We start from the raw sequence: 17,705 nt of genomic DNA, 5'->3' as shown, positions 1-17,705 counted from the left end.
TCTTTGGATCCGGGAGACACGGGGTTATTATGGGAACACAAATGGAGGAAACATCAGAACACCTGCTTCCTAGAAATGTGCACTTAACCTCCACACAAGGAATATCTGCATTACTTGGAAAGTCATGTTTATTTCTGGGGCCTGGTGCATAGTAAACCATCCCCAAATGCCAAATGGATGAACAAAAGATATGGGAGGGGGCTCTCAACAAAGAATCTGTAGTCACATTACACAATTAAAATGAGCTCAATTACAGAATTAAGAACTAAGCCAGAAAATCACCTAAGGAAACAAAACTAGATGTCCCAAAGACCGTACATTAACTATTGGGCATGTTGCTTATGGGAGGGAACGTTATGTCCTCACGCAAAGCCTATTTGTGCCATATATATATACATATACATATACATATATATATATATATTTAATTACCTCCAATGTGCTTTTATATTTTAAGTAAGAGTGAAATAGTTTATTATCAATATAAACAGAACGATGTGGTATCTCACCTTTTATACGATTTCATAGTCTTCAACTCACTTAAAAATAGCTTTGAGATGTAATTCACATATCATAAAACTTACCCTTTAAATGTGTTACTTGTCCTTATCTCTCAACCTATTTCACAAAGCCTGGCTGTCTATGATCGACGAGAAAAGGCAACTGAACGTGAGACAGTCCATAGGCAGGCAAGGGACAAGCCGAAAATAGAATTACAAGAAGCACAGAAAAGTTCTAAGAAGCCCAGTAATCTGGAACTGTTTAGTTCAGTGGAAACCCCTTTCTGATATGCTTCAAATATCCCTAGAGGATGACTTTAGACAACCTGGTCAGTAACGGATGTTCGTGATGATGCCTTCGGGGAAGCCTGAGTTACACTCAGCCTACTCTGTTTGAAAAGAGAGGTCTGTGATCCATTAACACATTTTCATTACAGTGGAAATAGTAATATATATATATTTTTAAGTTTTGGGTGCTTTAGGAGTAAGTCCTCAGCTCCCCGCACAGTGAGTCAATCCATGGGTTTCCCAGAAAGTTGGTATTTTACGGTATGCGTGCAGAGATGTGACCAAGGGGCAGCCGCACGCACTTGGCCTTGCTGGTGTGTGGGAGAGAGCTGTCACCAAGCACCATGTGCGTGAGCAAGGGCATCCGAGTTTCTGTGGCACCTTTCTCCCACAGGTGACTTCCTTCCCTTCTCTTTGTGGATCCAGCTGTCTCTGGAAACCCTCCTGCCCACAAAACTTAAAGCTTTCTGGGTGAGCATCAGAACAGTCCCCCTTCTGAGATGCAAAGTGAATGCTCAGACTTTCCTTTGGTTTACAAATCCGAAACTTCTCTGCTCCTCTGACCCTTGCGCAGCTGTGACTGGGGTGCAGACACACGGATGTGCGACAGGCTGCCACTGCTCAGAGCTCCCTTATTCTGATTGTGCAACACGTTTTCTTGTGTCTCTGAGGGCCCGGACCCTCACACTATGAGACAAGCCTCTTGCTGAGCCTAGTTTCCTCTCCTAGAACATGGGGATGACAGCAGGTGCCCTGGGTACCTTGCAGGCTCAATGTAAGGTTTGCTAACAACTTTCTAAGTAGATAAAATGTATGAAGTGCTTCGTATTTTTTCCGGCTGAGTATCTCAGCTTTATCCAAGTTTATGCAGCTTGTGAACATAATGTTGCTTCTTTTCCTACTATATTATATATTATACTGTATCTATATATACACAAACATATATACACAGATACATATATACACACATATTATACACATATATATATACACACACATATACACACATGTATATACATACATATATACACACTCATATATATACACATATACACGCATATATAGACGCATATAGACACACATAAACATACATATATACACATACACATATATACACTCACGTATAGACACATATAGACACACGTATACATACACACATAGATACACATATGTCCACATATACACACATATTTATATACACATATGTAGACACATATAGACTCACATATACATACATATATACATAGACATATATACACTCACATATATACACACATATATAGACACATATAGACACACATATGCATACATATACACACAGACATACACTCACATATATACACATATATATACATACATATATACACATATACACATATATAGACACATATAGACACACATATACATACATATATACACAAACATTATACACTCACATATATACACATATACACACACATATATATATGCATATACACACATATATAGACACATATAGACACACATATACATACATATATACACAGACAGATATACACTCACATATATACACATATATACACACATATATATACACATATACACACATATATAGACACATATAGATACACATATACATACATATACACACATATAGACACACACATATAGACACACATATATGCATATGTATACACACACACACATATACACATACATAAGTATGTCTCAAACACGTAGCCTGATTTCCTATTTGGACCCAGAGCCACAGAGTTTACAGTCAAACATCACACTTGACTCTTCGTCCACTTTTTTCACTTCCGTCAGTCAACCTCTGATGACACGAGAGGACCTCTCTGACTGCCGTGGCCGGTTCCTCCTGCAACACTGCCTTGACTGGATGCCTTCAGCTCCGTCCCTCCGCCATCTCCCTTCCTGTCTCTGGCTCCAAGTTCCGCTCCCTCCCTCCTCGCGCGATATGCCTGCTTTTCAAACCAACACTGGGAAGCGCTGGCCGTATGCACAGAGCACACTTGGAGCCAAGGAAGAGACCGAGGCATCCAGGTGATAGCGTTACTTTTTCTCTAATCAGCAATTCATCTTGAGCCAGGGCGACCGAGGAAATCGAGACTCAGCCTGAGACAGTCCTTTACAGACGCGGGAATGTGAACAGAAGCCTAAGACAAAACACACTGGGGACACGGACCAAACAAAACGAAAACGTCTTGCAGCATAATAAAGACGGTAAACTTCTCTGTGCTTCAGGAGGAATGCTTTCGAAAAAGGCAAGGGCAAGGCTTATGTTTTGTTTGGAAACCTGTCTGTGTTACGTGAACGCGGTGCCCGTGCCTTTCGACTTGTCCTTGTTGGCGTGGACGTACCCTAAAGCCTTATGTCCTGTTAATGCTGCAGTTTAATGGAGAGCCAAGGCTTAAGGCGCTACATCCCAGCAAGTAAAATGCCCGTTGGAGGAGATTATGACCCATGACACATGAAGACATTGCACACGAAGGTCCTATCTTCCTCTAAAGAGGGCCACCAGGATCAGGAATTTGAGCGACGGCTAACTGGCTTCAAATGTCCAGGTGCCCAGAGCAGAGCACAACTCAGACCCCTCTCCAGCACATGTGCCTTCCCTACCAGGCCAATTTCCTGCTTGACCTGCCGTCCCACGGGCTTCTCAGAGGCCCCTCATGCTCACAGGGGCTCAGGTTTACTTGTTACACCATGGCCTTCACCACAGCCCCTCGTCCCCTGGGCAGGTGAACATCTCAGCAGGCCACTCTCAGGAGGGTTTACTGGTTTCCCCACGGAGCAGAGCCCCTGTTGGCCCCCATCTCTCCAGCCCGGCTCCTGTTCCACTATCTTCATGGTCAAAGCCTGGTCTGAGAGCCCAGGGGTCGGAGGGGTTCGTGTGAAGTTCCTCCCCCCAGATCCTGTCTCAGCTGGGTCCCCAGCCTCCCCCCGCCCCCCCATACCTTCAGTCCCTTCATCCCGTCTTTCATCCCCTGACTTTCTTCTCTGGTCGAGAAGGTCTTGCCAGACCTATTGACAGGTTTTCCTGCTGTGCTTCCTCTGTCTTTGTTCTTCTCTCCGTCCGTGTCCCGCTGTGAAAGCTGCACGTATGCACCTTAGGTTATACGGAACATCTGCTATGACGTAGTATTGCCACTTTTGAACTAATTAAAACACATTCTTTTCTAGAAATATGGAAAGGGACCAGAGCTTGAAGTTCATTTAGAATTTAGAATCTGGGAATAGGGCCTGAATGGGGAACGGGGTGATACACTCGTTGGACATGCTTTGGACTCCATCTCCCCTCCCCTCTTTTCCTCTTCCTGGTTGTCTCCTCCTTTATAAGGCTTTATTCTAATCCATAGCTTTTACATTTTTTTAATGTTTATTCTTGAGAAACAGAGAGAGAGAGAGAAAGTGTGCAAATGGGGGAGGGGCAGAGAGAGAGGGAGACACAGCTGTCAGCACAGAGCCCGACACGGGGCTCGCACTCACAGACTGTGGGATCATGACGTGAGCCAAAGTCGGTCGCTTAACCCACTGAGCCCCCCAGGTGCCTTCTAACCTGTAGCTTTTAAAGAGTCATCACGTCTACACCCACCTCTATGCAACACTGGCTCTCTAGCCCCAGAGCAGCAAGATCAAATCCCTTTCTAAGAAGCAAATGCAGACTAATTTTCACCGCAGGGGAGAGGAATTTCAGAAATTAATTAATTATGCTGCGTTTGACATTTCTACTTTCAAGGATAAATATTTCGTTAATTATGGCCTCTTGAGAACGGATTTGCTAAGACGGCCTCCTGTTTATGAAATAGAAGGTTTGTAGACCTCCACGGCCAATATGCTTTTAGCGATGTCTATGAAAAGTTAAGAAACACAAAACAAAAATCTTGAAACTGCGTTTGGAGGTAGAGACCTATGCTGAAGTAGTTTGTTACGTGTTCCTCCCTTCTGCAGACGTGCCAGAGTTGAAAGTGTGTTTACACACTTCCCTGCACACAAACACGTACAGCGCTCCCCTTTGTGGCCATTGGGCTCACTGGCCTTGGGTTCTGTCTATAGGACCGCTAGCCGGTGATTTCGTTCGGGGTCGGGGATTGTGGTATTTTCTTGCAGGGAGAAAAGGATCTTATATCAAAGATTGCATGTCGGAAGTTTGAACTTGTCTTCACTACGACTGAGACACTTCTGACAGTTCAGATCACTTGAAAGAACATTAGGAAGCTTGCGATCAATGCATTTTCAGTCTCCTTCATCATGAAGATTCCCATACCTAGAAATAGGTTTGAAACAAAGAAAAGCATTTTGTCATTAAGCGGCCTTAGCGGCACTCACTCTTTATTCTTGACCAAAGTTGTCTATGTCATACATACGTCTTAACTCCTTGGCCTTGGCTTGTCTTTGTTTCTAGGCTTACCTGTTGGCTCTGCAGATCCTCATGATAATTTAGATCAGTTTTTAGTCTATTTCTTTGTTGTTATTTAGGAACTGCTAAGAAAACAGCCCATCGTAGCCAGATCCGCCCACAAGATTACGTATCTATATAGCATTTGATTTACCATCTACTTCTCTCTATCTAAAGGTGCCATGGCTGACCCCAGTGACAGATGCCTTTTCAAACCGCAATTTGACAAAGAAATCTATTTTTTTTTTTGAAACATAAAAACAACAAGACCCACCAAATCAATAGCTCAGTGCTGTTTCTTACAGTGCTATCTTTTAGAAGTGACCGAACGGATATTGTTCAACCTGAGGCTGTTTGATTTGTTTCCTGCCTTGGATCTTCTGTCGGTTGCTACTAATTTTCCTTTTGGCCTTATCTGGCGTAGTTCCATGGTCCATCAAAAGAGAAACTTATCGTTAAAACAATGCTGAAGTTTTAGGAAGACGTTTTATTGTATCTCTTACACAGAGAGAAAAATAGATTTTTCTATTACCAGTGATGAAGCAAGACAATTAGCAAAATGAAAATAAACAGACACGTGGTTCCCAAGCAGGAGATTACTGTACAGGCGCTTACCCGAGTAGAATTTTTGACTGTCTCAGGGAATTCCAAGTGTTTTGTACTGTAAGTAATAGCCATGGATAACCTAGCTGTGGTTGCTCTGAATAAATAATTGATATACCTAAGGTGGTGCCCCTCTCTTACTCAAATTACATCTGTACCTTAAGTGAGTAAAGTTCCTGTGGCCAAAGGTATTTGGTACACAAGTTTACAAACACACGGGCAGCCAGAAATCCTTCAAAACATCGCTTAACCCGGTCTTTTTGCAAAGCTATTCCCCCGCCTCTCTTTCCCCATATCATACCTACTTCTGTCCCGTGGAAGGAGAACCCCATGGGCCACACGTCAGGAAATAGCTGTGACTTCTTATTCCTTGGGTCCTGTGAACCGCATCAGTACCTGGTTGTGTTTAGGAAGAGGGGTGTTCTTAAGGCCAGACAACTTTCTTACAGGTCGATTCTTGCAATTTCGATTCTTCTTGGCAACGTGGCATTTATGAGTTCTCACTGCAAAAAAAAAGGGGGGGGGGAGGAAAGTTGAAGATGCCCAGATGCTACTGAAGAACAGTGGAATGGGAATCCTCATCCAATCATTCAACTGGATGAGCCTCGGATTTCCTTCCTCCCCCAAGGATTCTCCCAGCTCTGGTCTTCTGTGATTCTGACATATTGTCTCAGGCTCCTCCTCCCCTGCCCCCGCAGCAGCCCACAGCCTCATGCCTGAGAATCATCTTCCTGCCCACCTTTTCTCCTCTTCAAGATCACCAGTAACTGGTGGGAGGAGGTCAGTGGACCTTCAGAATGTCTTTGGAGAGCCACAACCGGATGTATTCTTGCTGGATTTCTAGTCCTTAGACTGGAACCTTCTGAGCTCCTTTCTTCCCAGACCCTGAGGCCGAAAGTTCGTTTCCATGGCGGAGGTGGGCATGTGCACTGCCATTGGGTGTATGGCACGTGTGTCTTCCAGGCAAGAGCTGAGATGGCTGTGAGATTTTCTCTCTTTTTCCTTCTTCTGTTTGTTTTATTTGAAATAGGATCCTGAGCAATTACTTTTCTTTTCCAGTAGGGTTTCAAGTATATTTCATACTCCTAGAAAATATGGGAAATCATGCAGACAGACACACACACACACACACACACACACACACACACACTTTTCTATGTGTTCGTGGAAGAAGGTAGAAATCACCCATAATTTCACCACCCAGGAAGAGCAACTGTTGACCTGGGGTCCTTGTCCTTCATGTACCTCTGTCTTTATCTCTGCTCTCAGGGGGAAATTTATTTCCTATATTTGATGTTTCTTTCCGTGTTGAGGAACTCTCTCTGGCCGTGACACTGGCAGACTCTTAGGCCACCCCTGGCTCGACTCCTGGGGAGGTGGAGTGCTCCCCGACCGGCAGGTTTGGGGGAGGACCTAGGTATGAAGGGCCCAGCTCCCCCTTCTCTCTGCGTATTGGAGTTTGCTCCTGCCAAGGACATGTGGTCCCCCTGACTCTCAATCACGCAGCAAGTTCAGTGGTAAGTTTGTGGGAGATCTGGGGAGGCCAGGTGGTAAAATCTGGCTGACCAGGAACTCAAGACGAGGAAGTTCCTTTACCCGAAGTTGGAAGCCCCGGTGTCTGAGAACTAGCTGCTGATCTGTCTTGCAGCTGTGAAGGAGATAGTTGAGATGTCCTCTGCCCTCTCTGGCTTGTCTGGAACCTGGTGTAGATGGAAAGAGAATTGTTGGTTACGCTCCCCCTCGATCACCTTGAGGCACCCTGGACCGGCTGAGCTCAGGACCAGATGCAGTTGTTGCTAAAAACATGGCCCTGCCTCTCCCTTCCCTGGGAATCCATTTGCACACAGTTCCGTTTTCCCAGTGGTGGAGGAGGGGAGAGTTTGGATCCATGGGGAAAAGCAGAAAAACTGGTGTGAACAGCAGGGGGTCTCACCCTTGGCTGAGCCTTTGTTTGGATTGGAACATCTGTGGTCAGAGGGATGAGGGTCCCAATTCCAGAACCACTCAACAGACACCGGCCGGTCTTTGGGTCGAGCAGAGCTGTTTGAGCTCTAGTGACAAAGTGTGGCACAGAATCGGAGAGAGGAACGCTTCTCCAAGCTCTGAGTCAAAGCCAGTGGTATTTTGGTCTCCAAGGGTAGGAAGTGAGCCCTTGGTGCAGATGAGAGCGTTTGACTGTAGACAGCAATGACAGCGACGATTCATGGGTCAGAGGACATGACCAAGCGCACCAGCAGAGGAAAAATTGGGAGGATGTTGGCCCCGACCCACGGCGGGAACACATGAGACATTCCTTTACGGACACGCCCAAATTACTGGGGAATACTTTGGGAGGGCCTAATTCCTGGAGATTATTCTGGCAAGGCTCTGGGTTTTGGTGGCTCTCCATTCATCTGATAAAGTGCATTGCGTGAGCCAGATGTTCTTTTGGGTGCTAAGTGTATCAAGATAGGGAAGACTGTGATTGGAGAGACGGGGACAGGTTTGCCGATGACGACGATGGTTATGAAGACGATTATTTGGTGAGGTCTGGGGCATTTGCATGTCTACGTGTATAATACCTACAGGATATAGCAGATGTATGCATTGCCAACTTTTTAATAAACTTCATTCGGCATAGTCATTTTTTACAGTTAAATATGGTACAAACACACCATTTCTAATGCCTACATAATATTTCTGGAGATGGCCCTGTCTTCCCTCCTACAAACCCTCTCTTATGTTAGACACTTGGCGTGTCGTACTGTGGATTATGAGGTTTAATCCCCATTCCCTGACTCCTGCCCTTAATGTCACCGAGATTTCCTCTGCATCCCTGGAAGCTGGCTCGTCTGTGCTCACAAACAGTCCTCCCCCCCGCTGATGCTTAGCCACCTCGGCCGTCCGGGCGGCCCCTCGGCCTGGTTTGAGAAGGAATTCAACCTCTCCTACTGGTCCAGGCACAGTATTTCTTGGCTGGTGGCTGCCTGACCTCTCCTGCCCCAGCTGTTACAGGGCCTTGAGGCAGGGTAGGAAGAACGGCCCTTTAGTTCACGTGACTTGTTTCCCCCAGAAGTTCCCAAGGCACCGCTCAGTGACATTACTCGGTTTCCCCTCCCAGCCCTGACTCTTGTGAGGCCTCAGAAACGCCTCGGGATCCTGGCAAATGCTGGGTGATAACCGTCTCCTGCCTCAGCGTCTCTGTTCCAAGCCCGATGCACCTGGTTTCCTGCCTCCCAGGACGCTTTTCAGCTGCTCAGTACCCCTTACCTGCCCCGGGCGTGGGCTCCTGTGCTTCCCCACCAGTGTCCCCGACAAGCCCGGCTCCTTCTCGACCCCGCTCAGCCCCGATTCTCTTGCGGGCTCCAAACCCGCTCAGACCTACCCAACCCCAGGAATAAGTGCAGCCTGGCAAGATGGTAGCCCTTCTCCTTATTCGTCTCCATATTATCCCCAGTCGCATCTGAAGCTACAGTTGCCCCAAGTGGAATTTCTGGGCCCAAGAACACGAACATTTTTAAGGACGTTGATACGCGGGGCCGCCTTCGGGGGCCGTTCTGTGAGTGGGGGGACCAGGCCCCCTCCGGCATCCAAAGGGCAGCAACGAGAGACCCGGCTCTGTTTTGAGCAGGAGGGCATCTAGTCCACAGTGTCCGCATCAGACCTCTCTTTGGTGGAGGGACTCAGGCCTCAGAAGGAGGCTCGAGGTCACTGGGCGGGGGAGGGCAAGTCACAGACGCGTCTCTTATTTTCTCCTTCCTACGCAGGCTGCCAGCCTGCCCGAGGTCACACGGTTTCCCAGGGCTTCTGTCCAGCCAGGTGGGAAGGCTGTTCCCTGGCCGCCTGGAAAGGGGGGGGGGGGTCAGACTCATCTGGGGAACAGCGCCACTGCTCGCCTCCGCAGCCCAGGGCCCGTGCCCTCGCGGAACGGGGCTGCTGGGGAGTTCCTGCTCGTGTCGCCAAGCGCTGGGTCCCTCTGGGGTCCTTTATCTTCCCGAGAGCATTTGTGGAGGTGTTCTCTGGGCCTAGCGCACGGGGCCTGGGAATGTGCTTGCTGACCAAGGGGGTGTGGCCGGAGCCGCTGCACCTGCCCCGAGGCCTTGGGGAGCTAGCGTGCGTTCCTATGTTTCGCCTTTCTCGTGTGGCAAACCCGGGGAGCGAAGGCGCCCTGCCTCCCTCCGGGAAGGGCTGTGGGGATCCAACGTGACGTTGACCGAGAAGGCGCTTTGTAAACGGTAAGAGCTCGGTCGGCGTCGAGCGGTTTTATTGTTCTAAGGCATTTACGGTCAGTGACACGTCAGGCTCAGCGGTGATTTATTCTGTTTATCCTGAATTTCATTTCTCGGCCTCCCGTTCAGCTCAGAGTAAACACGCACGCAGGTCACATGCGGAGCAAGACCGTGACTGGGGCCGAATCTGAACTGGGGGCCGGGGGACGCGTTTCAGTGCTGAGGGGCCGCTGGCATCCATCCTGTGACGAGGCTGAGCCTCTACTTAGGAGGCCCACAGGCACCTTGACCGACTTCTTCCCGCCGCTGTCTCAGAGGACGGAGGATGAGTTTGGAGTGAAGGTGGGAGGGCAGCAGTTGAATTCTGGCCGCCACAGAGGCAGCTTTCCCCAAGAGCAACAAATACATGGCCCAGAACGGCCAAAAGGAGTTGCGTTGCCTTTTTTCCCCCTTCCCTTCCTTATTTTGTCCATTAGGGAAGAGCCCAATTTAGTAAAATGGGCCCCTTAGTGGGATGGGTTTTAAATGAGACCGTCTGTGGAGCACAAAACATGATGGGCAATGTGAATTGCTTTTTGTGTTCGGGGTTTTCGGTGCCCACATTTGCCCGAGTGCCGTTCGCTGCTTGACAGAGAGGGGGGATGGAATGGAAAATGCTGTAGGCACTACAGAGGGCCCATTATCTCAAAATAATTCTTCCCTTTTCGAAAGTCACCGCAGCAGGGCTGGGGGCAGAGGACAGATGTGGCTCCTCGTCAAGAGTACGCAGAACCCAAACCAGAAGGCCAACTCTGGGAACGGCCAGCATCCAGGACGAAAGGCCATCCCCTGGTGCTTACTGAGCAATAGCGTCTAAGCCCCTCGAAATGCAAATGCTGTTGTCTACAGCACAAAAGCACGGATTTTTCCCTTCCACGGAGCTCGGACTATTAAAATAGCATGTCTTGTGTGTAGATCCCACACATTCTTTCCATTTTTTTTTTTTTTCTCTCTGTGTGAGTCAGAGTGCAGATTCTCGACAAGGCCGAAAAGAAAGAAAGCCATCTCATTTACATGGGCACAGAGTATCCACATCTGGACAGAGTTAGACTGAGCGGGAATTACTTGCAGCATTTAAATATAGGCGTGCCAGACTTCTTTCTCTTGACCATATGAGGCGTTCACATATAATTCCATGAAAGCACAACTTTTATTAAAAAGGGCCATTGCTGGGGTGATTCAACCGTTACAGGAACTGACCCAAACTTGAAGATGGGCACTGAAGCCACCAGGCTCTCAGTGCCCCTCAGGTCCCCAGAGTCCCACATCACTGTGGGAGGCACGCTAGAACCCATCGCGTCTGTGCCAGGACATTGGCAGGGTCTGAGAGCTGTCCCACTCGGAACTTCTAAGCGTGGTCGTGAGCTGTGCGGGCCAGGAATGCCTGGGGGAAATCACCGATAGCAGGGATGGACCTTGTGCCTTTTAATGGCAGCTTCCGAGAGACGTGTTTTCCGTTCAGATAAAATGTGGAGAAAGAGGACACGAGCAGCAGCAACCTTGGCACCAGGAAAGAGACTATAGGCTCTAGGAAGACACGGGGAAAGTCAATGGCCGCCTTCTGAAGCTGTGGGCTCATCGATACCTCGTTACTGGCCTCGGAGGAAGAACTGTACAAATTTCACAACTGGGCAGATAGGTTCATCGATGTGTCGATGGCGGCAGTATCGTTAAAGACCTTAGCGAGGAAAGTGGTAGACAAAATATAGAAGATGATTTTGTTAGAGGGCCAACAAGGCAGACAATAAATATCGTTTTACGGACGTGTCCTCAAAATGACTCACAAAGTCTTAAGACAATGCTCAGCTCTACGGACTTGCTGAATTCCACGTTCTGCATGTTAGATTTCTGTCAGGTGACACGCGGTGGAATTTTAGGCATGTGGCCTTGATTTCCATAGCCTTCCCTAGGTGCCCCGACAGCGTTCTGAAGGCAGCATGATAATATTATTATCATGGTGGACTTTACAGTCCTTTACAGTGGACTCCATCAGTGTTCCTTCTAAGGAGGGTATCTATGTTTCTTTAGGAGAAGTTCTTGTTAGTCATAACAGCGAGGCTCCCAAGGTGTGGGTTCACAGGGCTGAAGGGCAGGGAAGAGAGAGAAAGCCTGTGCCATGTTGGCTATGGGCTGGCAAATAGGGGAGAAGGGAGTGGAGAGGGTGAGGGGAGAGAATACAGGGAGGCCGGAAGAGGCCCCAGGACCGTGGCTGTTGGTGGCGGGAACACAAGAGCAGAGAGGTCTGCCGTTCGATTCGAGGTTGTGTCTACTGTTGATTGGGATGGAAATCTGGCCTCCTGGAGCCATGGCTTCAGTAAGTCAACCTGTACAAATGCCAACTGCCTGAGTGAGTGAATTAGAGGCGGGGGGGGGGGGGGGCGGGGATCAAGGGACTGATTGCATGTGGTCAGATAATGGGCAGGAAGACAATGCGTTGGCTGAGGAAGCAGGAATCTGGAAGCAGAGGAACGGTGGAGTCTGTTAGCTGTCTCCTGATATCCGTTCCTTCTTTTTCCCATCTTACAAAGAACGCTGCCGAGTTTTAGCTGGGAACATCGCTGTCCGGGTAAAGAATAGGTTTCCAAGGCATCTTTGATGGGGCATGACTTACGAGGGCCAGTGGATGTGGCACAAGTGCTATGGATTACCTCTAGGTTGTGCTCTTAAAAGGAACGACCGGACATATCCCTGACTCTTTCCCCATGTCTTGCTGGCTTGTAGATGATGAGGCAGCCAGCCACCTTGGACCCGAACACGGGGGTCGCATGTTGAGGAGGATGAAGTTGTCCCACCAGTCCTAGGCGGTCGGTGTCTAGACTGTTGTACAAGAGACAAATCCGGTCTGAGAGGTCATGAATTGCAAACACTGTTATTTTATATTAACCCGAGAAGAAGAAGACGCATAACCAATTAAGCTATGACACAATGCTAAGACACAGTCCCGTTTCAGGATTGTTCAAAAAAAAAAACCACCTTGTGTTTCAAAATCACTAAAATGGAATATATCTGTCCGGTTTAAGCTGTTGGGTTTCATCGTGACAGCAGATTATGCTCTGTCCTACCTAACAAAGAATTTGCCATCGAACGTGGGGTGCTGCTGTTCCCGAGCCAAAACTAAGTGGCTTTGGTGCTGGGTAGCGGGGAGCGAAGAAAAACACTGCAGACCGGAAACCTGGTGATTTTTGTTAGACCGTGGCAAAAAGTCTGGGAAAACTGTCTGCAGTGAAGGCACAGCGCATGGTGCCGGATCCAGAAACTTGAGTGAAGCCGGTTGGGAAGACGGGAATGCCGATGTGTTCAAGAAACTTCTTGACACTCTTCGATTCATGACTTCAGGCTAATTGCAAAAGGTGGCTCATCTCCTAAAGGGGCTGCTTTAGCAGATGATAATGTTAGAGCCCCAAGAACTCCCCCCACTATTTCCCACTAAGACTTCCGGTCTAGATAGCGGGAGCTAACTTAGAAGCAAGACTGAGATTAAGACTGTTGTCTTCAAAGGCTGTTGTCATCAAAACTATTGTTTCAGATGATCCCAAGGGAGCTACAGTTAATCAGAGAGAGGGAGAGAGAGAGAGAAGGAGGGAGGGAGAAAGGGAGGGGAGGAGAGAGAAATAGGGAGAGAGAGAGGGAGGGAGGGAGAGAGAGAGAGAGACGGAAAGAGAAAGAGGGAGATAGAGAGCAAGAGAAGGAGGGGGGAGAGAGAGAGGGAGAGAGAAAGAGGGAGGGAGGGAGAAGGGGAGGGGGAGAGAGAAAAGAGAGAGAAAACGCAAATAGGAGTAACTATAAGATCAGTTAGAAACACCAGCTCTATCTGGATGAGCTCTTTGGCCGTCGTTACCTACACATGGAATCGACTGGAACCAAATAGCCAGAAGCCCGTAATTCTTCCGTCCCTGAAACCCTAATCCCCCACATATGCCCCCAGCAGGAAGTGCTCTGCAGAAGCCGAATCGCTACCAGGGAAGGGCCTGCCCGTCCAGACTGGCTTCGGACGTGACAGGGGGAGAATAATGCAGGAGGAGGAAGGTCCCTGCGGGCAGAAGCAGGATCGAATCAAGGAAATGTATTCAGTCAGCGGAGAGGAAGCGTTGGTAATTGCTCCGGACAAGTGACTGCTGTTTTCCCAGCTCCCCTGGTCCTAAGGGGAGTTTTAAGTTGCAGTTCATCCGTGGGGATCCATCCCTGGGTGGAGGGGGGTGTGTGGGCGGGGGGCAGAGAGGTGCTCTGCTGCACTACAGACGGGAGACCCCTGTTCCTCCTGGGGGTGGGGGGCAGGCCAGGAGGGGAGAGGGCGCGGTGGTTCAGACTGTGGGTGTTCTCTATCATCTGTCCTTTTCCTTACTTTACGGATGGAATTTCTTTCTGTTTTTAGTTTTTTAATGTTTATTCACTTTTGAGAGAGAGAGAGAGACAGAGCACAAGTAGGGACGGGGCAGAGAGAGAGGGAGACACAGGTTCCCAAGCAGGATCCAGGCTCACAGAGCCTGACGCAGGGCTTGAACCCACGAACTGTAAGATCATGACCTGAGCTGAAGTCGGACGCTTAACCTACTGAGCCACCCAGGCGCCCCTGGAACTTCCTTCCTGTACTGAGGCCTGTGACAGGCCAGCTGAGGACTCCAGAGCCAAATGCCTTTGGCAGCTAGTTTTGCAGTGTGACCCGTTCCGGGCAAGGCGACTGAGCAGAGAAGCTGTGAGTCGCTCCCGCAGCGTGCCTTTGTAAGTCATGGGCACGGGCTCCGCTTGGCACTCTCCTCTTCCCACAGCCTGGGAGGCAGGTGTGGTGGCCGGAGCTGGGGCAGCCATCTTGAGCACAGGCGTGTACGTTGGAGCGGCTGGAGCTTTCTCACTCTGCCAGCCTCTGGAGCGCTACTTGAGAGAGAGAATAAACTAGCTTGTTTGAGCCACTCTATTTTATTATAATAGCTGCTTAGGCTGAACTGTAATAAGCTGTAACCAAAAGCATGCCTGACCCATGAATTCACAGAAACCTTGTGGAGGGCTCCCGAGTCAGGGACTCAAGCTGAATCTTATCTACATCTCTCAAGGGGCAGATGAGGAGAGAAGATAAGATCCAGATCCACTGGCTGTCTGTTTCCCAGAACAGACCAGAAAACATAGGCAGGAAGTGGAAATACTAATATTTCCTCAGCAGCCCAAAGCTGGCTCTCTCCGCCCAAAGACGTGGGTAATTTTTATATGCCCCTCTCTGACACTCTTGCTTATAAGCCAGTATTTCACTTCTGTCAGGGAGAGGAAGAGAGGCCAAAACACATTCCCCCCCTGCCCCCCGACAGAAAAACGTACCCAGTCGTGTTTAAACAAAGAGAAACGCGAAAGAGATGTATTTCTAAATTTCTCTGTCACTGGGCTATACTGGGAAAGTTCTGTTGCGGGTTTCTTGAGAGATATTATGCAAAACAGTCATTAACATTTCTTGGGATTCTTGGAGCAATCTTTCTGTGTAAGTCCCCCGGGCGCTGGGGCCAGAAGTCAATGGAAAATGGAACCGGCTTTGCCGTCCCTAGCCAGGCTTCCAGAAGCTCGGATAGAGGGCAAGCAGACCCGTAGGAGCACACAGGCATTCGGCAATTGCTGATGCGTTGGCTGGTTTTCTCGTCCTATGAACAGAAACGTGGCCCTCTTACACCCAAACGAGCCTTGACCCATCGCTTGGGTCATGTCAGGTTCCAGGACTGTTGAACCCACCCGCCAGTCGGGGACAGCTGTGGGCCTGGAGGGTAGCCTCTGACATCCGGCCCCGGGTCCTGCCTCGCTTGCTGTCTTTAGGACCTACCCTGGGGACCTGACGGCCGGGAGGCTCCCACAACGGAGGGCTCCCAGTGGGATTCTCAACAGGTTGCTCAGGGACTCTGGGTCCAACATCTGAAATACCCCAAACTTCCACTCTTTTTTTTTTAAATAAATTTTTAAAAGTGTATTTATTTATTTTTGAGAGAAGCAGAGTGTGAGCAGGTTGGGGCAGAGACAGAGAGAATCCCAAGCAGGGTCAGCACAGAGCCCAACGCGGGGCTGGAACCCACGAAACCGTGAGACCATGACCTGAGCCAAAATTAAGAGTCAGACTCTCAACCGACCCAGTCCCCCCAGGCGCCCCCAAAGCCTCCACTCTTGAAGGTAGGTGGCCATCCACTCCCTGAACAGATATTTACAGAGCATCCGCTACAAGTCAGGTACTATTGAAAGTGCTGAGGATGTTGCAGGAGGGAACAGACAAACTCTCTGCTTTTCCAGAACATTCATAACAGCAGATGCAATAAATACATAATATAGGACGGTGAAAACGCAGGAGAAAAAAAGCAAACAGGTAAAGGTGGGGGGAGGGCCAGACCGGGGTCGGTGGTAGAATTTTAAATGGGATGATCAGGTTGGGCTGCACGGAGGAGTTCTTATTACTGCAAAGTCCTGAAGAAGATAAGAGAATGGACTGTGCAGACATTTCAGCGAGGAAGCACCGGGTGGGGCAGGGTGTGGGTGAAGCCAGTTCAAAGGCCCTGAGGCACCAGGGTGCTTGGCTAGTTAGCAGAATTTTAGCTTCTTGCACTGTGAGTAAATGGTCATGATTCTCTTGAAGCTCCTTCCCTCCCTCTCTTCCTTTCTGCCTTCCTGCCTTCCTCTTTCCTTCTCTCTCTATCTCTCTCTTATAAATGATCAATAGTGTTCAAAAAACTACTGCTGTCTCCTTACATGGCTGTCTGACAGGTGTTACTATTTGCATATACCGGACGGTGTTTTGAGCACTTTATATGTTTAACTCATTTAAACCTCACAACAGTCCTAGAATGTACATAATATAATTTTTGTTTTAATTTTTTAATGTGTCTTTTTGAGAGAGAGAGAGACACAGACAGAGACAGAGCACGAGCAGGGGAGGAGCAGCGAGAGAGAGGGAGTTCGAATCCGCAGCAGGCTCCAGGCTCTGAGCTGTCAGCAGAGAGCCTGACGCGGGGCGGGGACCCACAAACCACGCGATCATGACCTGAGCCGAAGTCGGACGCTTAACCGACTGAGCCACCCAGGCACTCCACGTGTGTCCATGATATTATTAAGTTCATTTTACAAATTGGGGCACGCGGAGCCTAAAGAACTCGGCCCCTGGGAACACGGCTAGTAAAGGCCAGAGACGAGCTTTGCACCCAAGGAGTTCGTTACCCCAGGATGTTGGTAGAAGGGCCCACACTTTTTAACCATAGTGCGATAAGATGCTCTGCCCATCCGCTACTGTTAGGACATGGTCTGCGAGCTAATTTTAGGTAGGGGTCAAAGTTTCCGGCTAGGTCTTCTAAGAACTAAGCCCACATTTGGAGACTGATTCTAAGTATGATCCCCAGGGTGGAAGGGAATCTTCCATAAACAGGAATAGTTGCTGAAGGGCATTAAAAAACCCTCTGTTTTCTTTAGAACAGAACATCCAAGTTACATGGGAAGGCACCACATGATTTTTGTGAATTGAAGTCCATTTGGCACCAGCAGAAATAACCTTAGGAACAAAGTTTGTATACAGTGTGTTCTTACAGAAACCACATTTGGAACGTAGGGTAAACTGTTAAAGGGAGACCCTTCTTTCTGGGGTTGCATTCGCCGTCTTTGGGCAGGGACGGCAAGTTGTTTCATTTATAAGCTTTGCACATCAAAAACCAGATCTGC

This window comes from Acinonyx jubatus, chromosome D2, assembly GCF_027475565.1.
Source record: "Acinonyx jubatus isolate Ajub_Pintada_27869175 chromosome D2, VMU_Ajub_asm_v1.0, whole genome shotgun sequence".
In the NCBI taxonomy this organism is placed as follows: domain Eukaryota; kingdom Metazoa; phylum Chordata; class Mammalia; order Carnivora; family Felidae; genus Acinonyx; species Acinonyx jubatus.
Note: the sequence above shows the minus strand (reverse complement) of the source record.